Raw genomic sequence first — 11,427 nt, forward strand, 5'->3', positions numbered from 1 at the left:
TCTCCTTCTTGTTTGACCAACAGGCATTGAAAACTAGAATTGCTTGATCTTCGTGATGCTCCACATAACTTTGGAAGGTGTGGGCTGGAATAGAGGATGGTGTCTGCTCTTCAGATGTCCTTAGTGAGACCCAACCAGTGGTGGGTCATTCCATACGATGGGGAAAGCAGGTTATGACTGTCATAATGAACCTTTCTCTCAAGTTCATGGATCCCTGTAAATACCTAAAATATTTCCACTGGTGGGCCAAGCAGGAAAAGAAATGCTGCTGGTGATCTGTGAAAAGCTGGAGTTTGGAGCCATCCCTGTCTATAACCCCCTAAAGCTGCAGGAGGTATTTGAGCCAAGCTCTATACAGGAGTTGGAAGTGAATGCATGCTGTTACCTGAGAGCCCTTGTAATTTTTGCCCCTGGCCTGAGCCAGCCGAGAAACCTTCAGAAACTCCTTGTGAATGAAGTCTTCATGCCTTAGCAATGGAATAGGAACCAAAAGATAAAAGAATGTTGAAGAGAGATCATTTCCCAGTTCTCCCTACTCAACTAGCTCCAGCATCTCTACTTGAATGGTGTCTTCTTCCAAAATAAAAGATTTGACCAAGTACTCAGACAAGGAGGATAGAGAGCTTGTTCTGCAGGGCAGAGATGAGCTTTTCCTTGTTCATGAAACAATGTACACCTGGGGCTTCACAGCCACCCCCAAGTATACACTGATATGACCTCAGGATGATTGATCTAGTAGTCTTTCTGCTACTCAGGCATTTGTGATCTTTGTTGTTGGTTGATATTTCTTGGTTTATATCTAAAAAAGTTGTTAAGAGTGCCATACACAAGTCTTAGAAAAATGATATTCAAAACCAGGTAGAGGAATTTAATGGAGAACAATGTTCAGCCCTGCATTAAAAGATTAAAGAGGAACACTCTAAGGTCCTAAGAAAAGCAACCTTAATATATCCAGTAATGTTAGAGAAAGGGGCAAATCATAGAGGTTCTGTAAGAGCTAATGGGGCTCCTTTGTTAATGTTAGATTTAGAGAAATTCAAGGCATGCTTAAGGCATGCATTCACCATTTGTGAAGCAGATAATAAACACGATGTCAGATTGGTCTAGAGTTATGGCTACATACTGGATAAACTTTGTTCAAGCTGTTCTAGTCCTGGTCTACAATCACAATCGGCTACCTGGTTCAAAGAAGAGGCTAAAACTATTGAACAAAGCTGTAAAGCTAGAGGTCAATTTCTTGGAGAAGGATTTATGCTACCTTAGAAAGCTAATGTCTATATGACGACTAACTCTTGACTTTATGCCATACCACAGTGTAACACAAAAAATAAGTGACCCATAGTTTGATATTGGTTTGGACTTCAGGCTGAATATCAGAAAAGCAAAGTGTCCTGGCCACTAGCTCTCATCTCTATCTCAGGCTGAAATATCTGATCCACACACAAGCTCTTCAACAAGTCACAATTGCTGCCTTTCTTCAGTGTGGCTGGAGAATGAATGCTTCTACTATTGAGTGTGGCTGGAGAACGAATTCCTCTGTGAGACCTAGCTATAGTCATACATACTTCCCTAATGTTGTGATTAAAGGTATGAGCTATAATTGTCTTTTAGAATCATTCACTCCTGTGTCCATCTGTGTGGCCTTGACCTCAGAGATCTGTCTACCTCACAATCCTGAGTTCATGGATTAAAGGCTGTACCACCACCTCCTAGATTCTGGCCACTTGGATTAAAGGTGTGTGCCTGCCTTCTGTAGCTTGAAGCTGTCTTTGCCTTCTGAATCCCCAGGCAAACCTTTAGAAGCTGTTGCCATAATTTTAAACCATGTAGAGCATCTGGAAATAGTAGACTGGAACAAAAAGAAATAAGCAAAAAACAAGCATCCATCAAAACAAAAATGAAAGTGAAATTTAAAAGTAGACAAGGAGATGAGTTGTCAATTAATTACTGTACACAGGAAACACACTTGCTAAATGTTGTAACAGTTTCCTTCTGGAGCCCTAGAAATCCTACCTGAGGTCCGAAGAAAATAATGGAAGAACGGGGGAAAGGAGACTTCAAATTAACCTTTCCTTTGAACACTGAAGATGTGTAAACTGGTTGCTTCCTATAATGTTGAGGATATTATACTCTCCAGGAGGAGAATTGCCCATACCTAGGCAATGGTGGTACATGCCAATAATCCCAGCATTTGGGATTAATAGGCAGGCAGATTCAGTGATTTCGAGATCAGAATGATCTACAAAGCAGGTCCCAGGACAGCCAGAGCTGTTACACAGAGAAGCCTTGTATTAAAAAAGGAAAGAAAGAAAAGAGGAGATCCCATGTATAAATCCACAGATAGAAATAAATTTTGTTTCATTTACTTTGTTTGGTATTTGAGACTTTGACTAATGCAGGCTATTTTGAAACTCACTGTGAACCCAAGCAGGAGCTGGATGGAGATGGTACACACCTTTAATCCTAGACTCAGGGTTAACAGATAGACTGATCTCTCTGAGTTCGATGCTACCCTGGCATACATGTGATTGAGTCAGTCTAAAAGAACAACGGATCACATGTAATGTGGGAAATTACCAATAAGGAGTCAAGTAAAAATAGAAGGGAATTCAATAGGGAAAAGCCTTACTTACAGAGCAACATAGCCAGCGACAGGGCAGCAGTCTGTACAGCAAACCAAAGATGAAAGCCAAAGCAGCCCACCACCTAAGAATCCTTCACTCTATATCACCCTGACCATACCTTCATGGCTACAGCATCCCCTACAATTCCCCTTTTAGTCTAAAAGAGGATTAAAACTTAACAGTGTAAAGTATGCAAAATTATCAATCATAAAGGTGAAATATAAGACACAACAATCTGCTTATGTCACATCCTAACTATGTCTATTTAACTAAACCCTAAAGTCATCTGAAAGAGGTGTCCAAGCCTGAACACCTCCTTCCAATCCCTACCATAACCAATAGGAAGCTATCCCTAACTAGGTATATATACTATCCTAAGTGACAACAATGGGGGAAATGGGGAGTAGCATCCTCCAAGTTACTTCCGGCTGAAATGGGATGACAACAGTCTTGTGGGGGTCCTGTAGAAAGAAAATGTTAGTATAGTGAAAGTCTTGAATGGATTGTATCCACGCCATGTTGGATGGGATTCGCTTGATTGAAGATCTCGCTTGAAATCCTCAACTTGATTGAAGTCAGTACCCGAAGCTCTGGCCGGAGTGTCAATTGAAACGGAGCAAGTTGGATCCAGTGCAGTCGAAGAGGTGTGGCCCATTTTCTTTCCAGGGTGTCCAGGGATTGCTGTCAGGCAGGTCTTCATTAGCTGTGTAGGACTCAAACATAAATGTTAGCAGAGAAATGTTTGCTTGTGTAAGTATGCATACTAGAAAAGGCAACCATGGGAGCATAACGATTATGTCATGGTGTACACCTTGAAGGAAAGAGCCAAGAAAGAAAAGGACAGTCCCAAATTCCTCTTTTATTCTGTATTACATCAATTGGCTTCTTGATACAATACAGACATTCTAAAGTTTAGTTAAACAACGTGCTTGGTTTTTAGAGGAGGAAAGCCAAATCTACCTCTAAATCCAGCATTGGTTTAATTGATTAGGGACTAGGAAATAAAGAGAAATAGAGTTCTCTGAGAGTCAACTGTAAAGTTTACCATATGGCACGTTCCTTTTGTTTGATGTTCAGAGTTCCCTTCTCTTCTTAAGTATCTACCCATGCAGTGAGTGTCCTTTGACTTCTGGAGTTTTCCTGTGAAGGTAAAAGCAAAACACTTCCCTTTCCTTTGGAAGGTTTCTATTTAGTTTATGAGATATAACTTAATAGAATACTGTCACTTCTCCTCGTCGAGAGGTTTTTCCTTTTCAACTCGAATCTTGATCAATTCTGCTGGTATCCAAAGTTTTTCTTCTCCTGTGGAAACCAATGCAAAACCCCTACCCCATCGTAACACATGTCCTGGTTTCCATACAGAGGTTAGTACATCTTTGAAATATACCGGCTGATTCAATTCAGCAGTTTTTTTCTGTTGTCCAGTGTCTTTCCATGGCTGTTTGTCCTTTTTCATTGGCATTACGAAAGTTTAGTGTTAACAAAGCATTATGCAACCTATGTTTGAGGGATTTTGACTTCCCAGCCTGTCTATGGAGCATCTCCTTAAGTGTCCTATTAGATCTCTGAACCACTGCTTGTCCCTTACGATTGTGTGGTATACCAGTGACATGCTTCATGTTATAATATCTGAAAAACGGTTCCAATTTTGTAGAGACATATGCAGGAGCATTGTCAGTTTTTATTTGTGCAGGTATACCCATAACTGCCATTACCTCTAGCAGGTATGTAATAACAGAATCTTCTTTTTCAGAGTTAAGAGCAGTAGCCCATTTGAACCCTGATAATGTGTATATAGCGTGATGCACATATTTCAAATTTCCAAACTCTGCAAAGTGAAAGACATCCATGTGCCAGATCGGATTCCTCCGAATGCCCTTAGGATTACAACCTGCTGGCAATGGAGTTTGATTATAAAAGCAACAAGTAGGACAGTTTCTCACTATCTCCTTGGATTGTTGCCAAGTGAGAAAAGTCCTTTTTCAAACCTTTGCTATTTACATGATGTTTCTTATGAAATTCTGAGGCTTCTAGCACACTTCCAATTAATAAACGATCAATCTCATCATTGCCCATTGTGCTAGTGGGCCTGGCAGACCCGTATGGGATCCGACATGTGTAAGGCATATAGGATTACTTCTGTTTCTGATAGTTTCCTGTAATTGTAAAGACAGTGAAGTTAATTCTGTATTATCAGGAATGAATGAGTATCTTCAATCAGTTCCCCTGAAGACACACAAATCTGAATTTCCTGTGCAATCATGTGTTCTGATGTGTCTGTACATGATGGACTGCCACAATGGAGGGAAGGGCTGATAAAAATGTGCTGCACCTGGCTGGGTAGACATTGACCCTGGCCTCCAGGACCCTCTCAGGTGTTTTCCAAATCTGAAATAGTAACCTTTTCCTTCCAATTCTTCCTCCCAACCAATAACTGCAATCTGATTGTGTGCTCGATTCCCAACGCATTACATATCCATTTTTTATCAGCATCTAGATGGACATTGTTCCTTTTGTGAAAAAAATCAGAAAAACCAAAACTAGCCTGAATGTTACCAGCTTATTCATTGAATCATTCATCAAGAGCGATTTCTTTAGTTTCCATTTATGTACCCAGTTTCCAATTAATTGGGTGTCGACCTGTGGGCACAGATCTCTAGGAGTTTTAGCAGTGACTCTAGCCTCTAGGATTATGAGATTCCCTATTGCGTTCTCTGGATTATTGTTTGTTTGCTCTTGTATTTGATTTTATGTGTATACTGTTGCTATAGGACAGGTTGGCAAGTTTCCTAGGCTAGCAGTTAACAATGTAACTCAAGGTGACTCTGAACTTTAGGCTCCTCCCACATTGCCCTCCAAAGGCAGGAACTGCAGGTATTTGCCACCATGACTCAAGTGTGTCAAAATGTACAATACTCTTTTCTAAAAGTGCTTTCCAGTCCTGATCAGATCCCCAAGTGCCCACCCAGTTCATCCTTCAGATGTCCTAGATAGTATGGGACTGATGCATCTGATAGGTCATCCAGAGGTGGAAGGAAGTAGAGATGTGGAGAAGGCAGAGCTCATTCATGTCCCACCCAATGAGCATTGACTGGGGGTTACTGCCACAGTACCAGTTTGTGAGGGCAGACCTGACTAGGATACAGGAAACCATGTTTCATGGATGATAATTACTTTATTTTCTCAAACGGACTCAGGCACAAAAGTCATTGGCTACAGTCAGCCGAGGCAGAGGCTCATGTATCAGATGCAGGTCACTCAGCCCAAGCTGGACTGGAAGAGATGAGACAGATGTGGGGGAGGAAAAGATTCCCTTTGAAGGGAATGCCCTCATGGCCACATTCCTACCCAAGTCATTCTATTATCCTGAAGAACCTTGGTATTGCAGGAAGGTGGGGTCCTAGGTTAGAGCTTGGCATGAAGACCCTGGTTTGAGTCCTCAAGTCTCTACAGGTGAATTAGACCAAATAACAGGCCGAAGACTATACTTGACTACTTATGAGATCCACTGGTACTTTATGAATTTAGCAGACTCACTGCATCTGGGACAGACATTAGAAGGACCAGCTGTTTTCTAGAAGTACTTTGACCTTGAAGAATCCTTGTGGAAAATGATTGTTTGGCTGATGGGCCATTGCAGCCATCCCATGACTGTGGTCAAAAGTGTCCTCTGGCACATCTGAGGCTCTTGTATTATTGTGTATTGCAATGACACCTAAAAAAGGAAAAGAGACCTGGGACAATGTGATGTTCTTCTCCGTAAGACATATAAAATAGAGCTGGGGTTGGTGGTGTACGCCTTTAGTCCCAGCGTTCTGGAGGCAGTGGCAGATGCAGAGGCAGGGGCAGGGCGATCTCGGAGTTCAAGACCAGCCTGGTCTACAGAGCTAGTTCCAGGACAGCCTCCAAAACCACAGAGAAACCCTGTCTGGAAAAAAATCATGTAAATTACTATGAGGTAATAGTTTGTGTATCAAACAAAGCAGAGTTACTTGAACTCTTATAGAGATGAGTGTGTCCTTCAGCTCAGCACAACAGTAGGAAACTTCCTCCACTTGTGTATAACCAAAGTTGTCATAGACCTCCTTAGGAGCAAGGTACAGCTCTTTGTGGTCAGTTGCCTTAGGTTGGCAGTGTGGTGCAGAAGTTCTTCCAGCATGTCAGTGGAGAAGTCACTGTTGACGAGACTGATGGCGAGCTGGGAGAATCAACTCAGGGCAGGGAGAAGAACCATGATGTCCAAGTCAATCATGACACACAGTCTTAATTTCAGGGTTTGCAGAGTGTCTCTGAACTCTCTAAGGAAATTCTGAAAGGCATGAAATCCAAATCACTTAAGATGAGGGCCCACAGGAAGAGAAAGAAGGGACCTACAAGGTCACATGTCAGGTTGCCTCCTGAAGAATCACTGCTTCCCTGTCACAGTGTCTACACCTGTTTACTTTCAGCACCAACTCTGACTCTCAACCTCAACTTTTCCATTTCCTGTGCACTTAGCCCACACATGCTCTCAATAGAGCCTTACACTGTTTGGGAATTAGGGGCAGGCTGGGATGAGTTCTCCCAGATCTAAACAGAGGGCTCACTTGGGATACTGTGCACGTCTGAGTCCTCCCCTCCCTTTGCAGTGCTCTCCTCTTTGTCCGGTTCCTCCACATTAGATCAGACAGGATTGCTATGGAGGAAACTGCAGCCCACCCTCACTAGGATCTAACCCACAGTGCCGTCCTACCACTGCAGCTCCCTCCATACAACCCATCTCACTTCATTGCTCAGTGTTCTGTGTGGTCACGAGAGCCCTGGAATCAGCTCCCATGGAAGAAGACCATCCTCACATATTCATTCTGAAATGCACAGTGGTCTGCAGAATCCAGGTGCCCTCTACTCTCTCATGTAGGAAAGGAAGGTTTGCTCTGGTAGCAGAAACCGCTGCCCATCTTCTTACTGTTTCATGTGGTCATTGAAGAAATAGACATCCTCTATGGGGAGATGCTGCAGACGGCCTCATGAGTTTGGAAGAGAGAAATGATCGTGGTGACGTGTTTCCTGTGGCAGTGGCAGGCCTTCCTTGGAAGATGCGCACTAGCTGCATTTCGTCAAGGTTGCTCATCTCTCCAATGTTAGCTACAAACTTTACAGTGTGGCGTCTCTCCACTCTGGCATTCAGTTCCAACTCCTCCATGAACTCTGGCTGTAAAATGTAGAAGACGATCCTGACCCTATGAGATGGTAATGTCCCAACCTTCAGCTTCACACAGCACAGCTGCAGGGAAGCCCTTCTCTGCTCCACCCTTGCAACAACAGGGTCTTGTATTGATCCTGGGGGAGGTGAAGTCCAGTGACGACCTCCAAAGGATGCCTCAGTGTTGATGTAGAATGGCCCTTCTCTACTTGGACATTCCTAATGTCCACTTGAAGCTTCTGCCCTCTCTAGTAACAGCCAGCATTACAACATTTCATGGGTTTGGGTGAGGGAATCTGAGGGTTAGAATAAAGACAAGATAGTTTGTCATTCTTACAAGGAGAATACTGCTTATTTTCCAAGGGGAGAAGACTTATATACCAACAGCAGCCACAGTGGAAGTTTACTCAGGTCAAGGCTCTTGCCAAGACCCCAGCAATGGGCAGACAGTTTACATTCTTGCCTACAGGCCTAGGCAGAAAGAGGGAAGTGAATACATGATCTCAACAGGCACGCCTATGCATGAGGCAGGGCAGATAACACCAAGGACACCTTAGGTCACCCATCAGGCTCCCAACAGGTTACTCCTTTTATCTAAAATAAAAAAGAGAGCAACTGGCTTAGGTTGTCCAGGATGTTAACATCTGTTTTACCCGTCAAAGGGAAGTCCTCCCAGGCCTCGAAACACCCCTGTTTTAGGTTAACAGATGTCCCCCAAATCTTACCCATCATTGAGAACTCATTTGTCTTGCAGGCTCAACTAGCCCTGCACTGTGGGGCTGCCTGCCATCTCTACAGCCCGCAAGGACAACATGGAAAAGACAATAGATGAGCCCCCCCATATCCACTGACTTTCTGGAACATTGCAGTTTCTCTCAGGTGGTGTTTAACAGTGTGGACAAGTTCTATGTTCCTGGAGATGTCATATGTCATTACACCTTCACTCAACAGTTCATCCCTCATCGCAAGGACTGGATTGGCATCTATAAAGTGGGCTGGAACACAACCTGGGTGTATTACACCTTCATGTGGATTGCCTTACCCAGTGACCTAAACAAGGAATCAACCAAGCAGCAGCAAGTCCAGTTCAAAGCCTAGTATCTGTCCAAGGATGATAAGCATTACCAGTTCTGCTCTGTGGATCAAGAGGCTATGGTCCGGGGAGCAAGTATCCCTTTCCAGTTCCATCCAGAACCTGAGGAGGACATAGTGGTTGTTACCACTAAGGGAAAGGTGGAAGAGATCGAGCAACACAATGAGGAGCTTCTCCGGGAAAACTCGGAACTGAAAGACAGCTGAGCTGCGCCAGCATCCAGAAGCAGAAGTCAGATGCACAGGCCAAGCTCCAGAGGAAACAGGAGGCACTAGAGGCACTGCAGGACATCAATAAGAAGTTAGAACAGAAAGTGGAAGAACAAAGGGCTGTTGGGAGACTGTATTCTTCCAGCTGGAAGAATACAATGAGAAGATATCCTCTGAAAATGAGAAGATGGCAATCAGACCAGCTTCAAGCCCAGCTATCAACTCAAGAGAAAGAAATGGAGAAGCTTGTTCTAAGAGACCAAGACAAGACAGAGCAGCTGCCACGTCTCAAAAATAATGATCAGCTCCTCCTCCGTTTAACTGAACAGAAGGAACAGAAAATGAAGCTTGAGCTGACAGTGGAAAGCATGAAGCAGATAGAAGGTATAGTAGCAAGGGAGCAACAACAGGAGCTAAAGGATGAGAATATTGTCCTGTCAAGAATGTTAAGTGACAAGATTTTATATTGAAAGACCCCCCAGGCTCCTAAGGAGCCCCGGAGAGTCAGAAACCAGACCAAGAGCTGCAAAAGCAAGAGGGTTTTGAATGAATGCAAATTCGGGTGTCAGCAATATCGGGAAAGCTGCACACCCCAGCATGGGGTGCAAGCTCCTTATTTAGGAAAAAAACGAAGATCAGCATACAGGCATGGGGCACAAAGTGATTGATTACAAAAGTATGATCTCATGTTAGAGTGGTCACCCAGGTGTGACCTGCTTTTCTACAAAGGAAAAACCACAGACTGTACCCTGAAAAGTCCTCGATTGTCTGTTGGCCAGCCAGGTGTGACCCAAGGAGTGTTGTCTTTGTGATTGCCCCCGTGTAAACCATAGGATGTGCCCGGGGTTGGGGCCAACTTCCTTGTAATGGGCCAAGGCCTGTGGGAAACTTTCTCTCTGTGAACTAAAATCTAAATCTAAACTAAAATCATTCCATTTTTTGTGAGGTTTTAATCCTAAAACCTATGGTCCTTCTCATTGCCTGAGAGCCTGATATCATCGATTAAGAACTAGGAGGAGATTAGGGTAGTGAGCCAAGGGGAGCTGTTAAACCATCCTTTTACCAGCCTTGTTGAGACTCCCGTTCATTTCGCCACTGGTTGAGCCTTTCTGATCTTGGCCATGGAACCCCTAATAACTCCAGAATGGTTAACATAGAAACAGCACTCCTCTTTTAGGGCAGCACAGAGTGCGCCTTCCTGAAGGAAAGAAGATCAAGTCCCCTATGATTCTGGAGGGCAACTTCCGCCAGAGAAGCCAAAGATTTCTCCAATTTAGAGATGATTCTTTTAGGTCTTTAATATCATCTATGGCTGTTTGTAGCTTATTATAGTGGTGGGGTACCTGGACCAGTGCTGCGGTTCCGGTGCCAACCCCAGCCATCTTTTCCGAGTTCCCGTCAGGGAGTGAGAGATATTGGCATTTCCCCATGTAAGGGAGTTCCTTTTGACTTAGCATTTTAACCAGGGAAAATGGGCGACGTTTTCTTTTCTATGCTACTTCCTGCTGACTTTTGGACGAAGTTAGGGACCCAAAAAAGCTGAAATGCTAGTCAAAAGCCAAAAAGAATTTAGGTAATGGGGAATCCATCAGGACCTTCTGGTTGGCAGACTCTGTTGCAGAGATAGAGGGTGTCCGTATCAGCTGGACTGATTAACATCCACAGCAAATACAGGGCTGGAAGTCTTTAGGAGCAGGCTGTAGTCAGCAACTGACATTCATCTATCTACCAGAAGTGGAAATCTGTTGAGACATGTTTAAACTGGGAACAGAAGTTAAAACTTATCTTATTGGAACTCTTAGGCCCCATATTTTTAGTGATCAAGAAGGTAGGAATTCCAAGACAAGGGAGAAAATCCCATCCTCAGGAACAAATAGATAGGATAACAAAAGTTGTAAAAGGACTGTAGATAAGTACAAAGCAGATATTGGGTATTTGTAGAACGGCAGAAATATATTTATATCTTTGAATTCTAGTAAAAACTAGAGATTTGGGCTAGTGGCCTGCACATTTCTCTTCTGTCCAGAGAGTCAGGCATAGATGGGACAGAGGTGCCCCTGGACCAATGAAAAGCCCCTCAAGTTTACATTTAGACAACCAAAGTAAACCCAAAAACCTTGAGCTTGTGACTGAACAGCAGGCAGTTGGCTTTATCAGCTTATCAGAACTTTATTAAATGATCTATTAAGCTGGCTATAGTTTAACCATTAATACTATCAGAGATCTGAGAAGGACAAACTTCATACAGTTTTCGAATCCATTGAAAATGACAGGGTGCAGTTCATATACAGCTAGCCATATCCAAGTCTCAATAGTGTT

The 11,427-nt window shown here is 43.4% G+C and overlaps 1 pseudogene; it reads left to right on the forward strand.

The window, feature by feature from the left end:
- Positions 1-8,817: 8,817 nt before the first annotated feature.
- Positions 8,818-9,578, forward strand: LOC100765752 (annotated as a pseudogene).
- Positions 9,579-11,427: the final 1,849 nt, after the last annotated feature.

The sequence above is a fragment of the Cricetulus griseus genome, unplaced genomic scaffold (genome assembly GCF_003668045.3).
Source record: "Cricetulus griseus strain 17A/GY unplaced genomic scaffold, alternate assembly CriGri-PICRH-1.0 unplaced_scaffold_68, whole genome shotgun sequence".
NCBI lineage: Eukaryota > Metazoa > Chordata > Mammalia > Rodentia > Cricetidae > Cricetulus > Cricetulus griseus.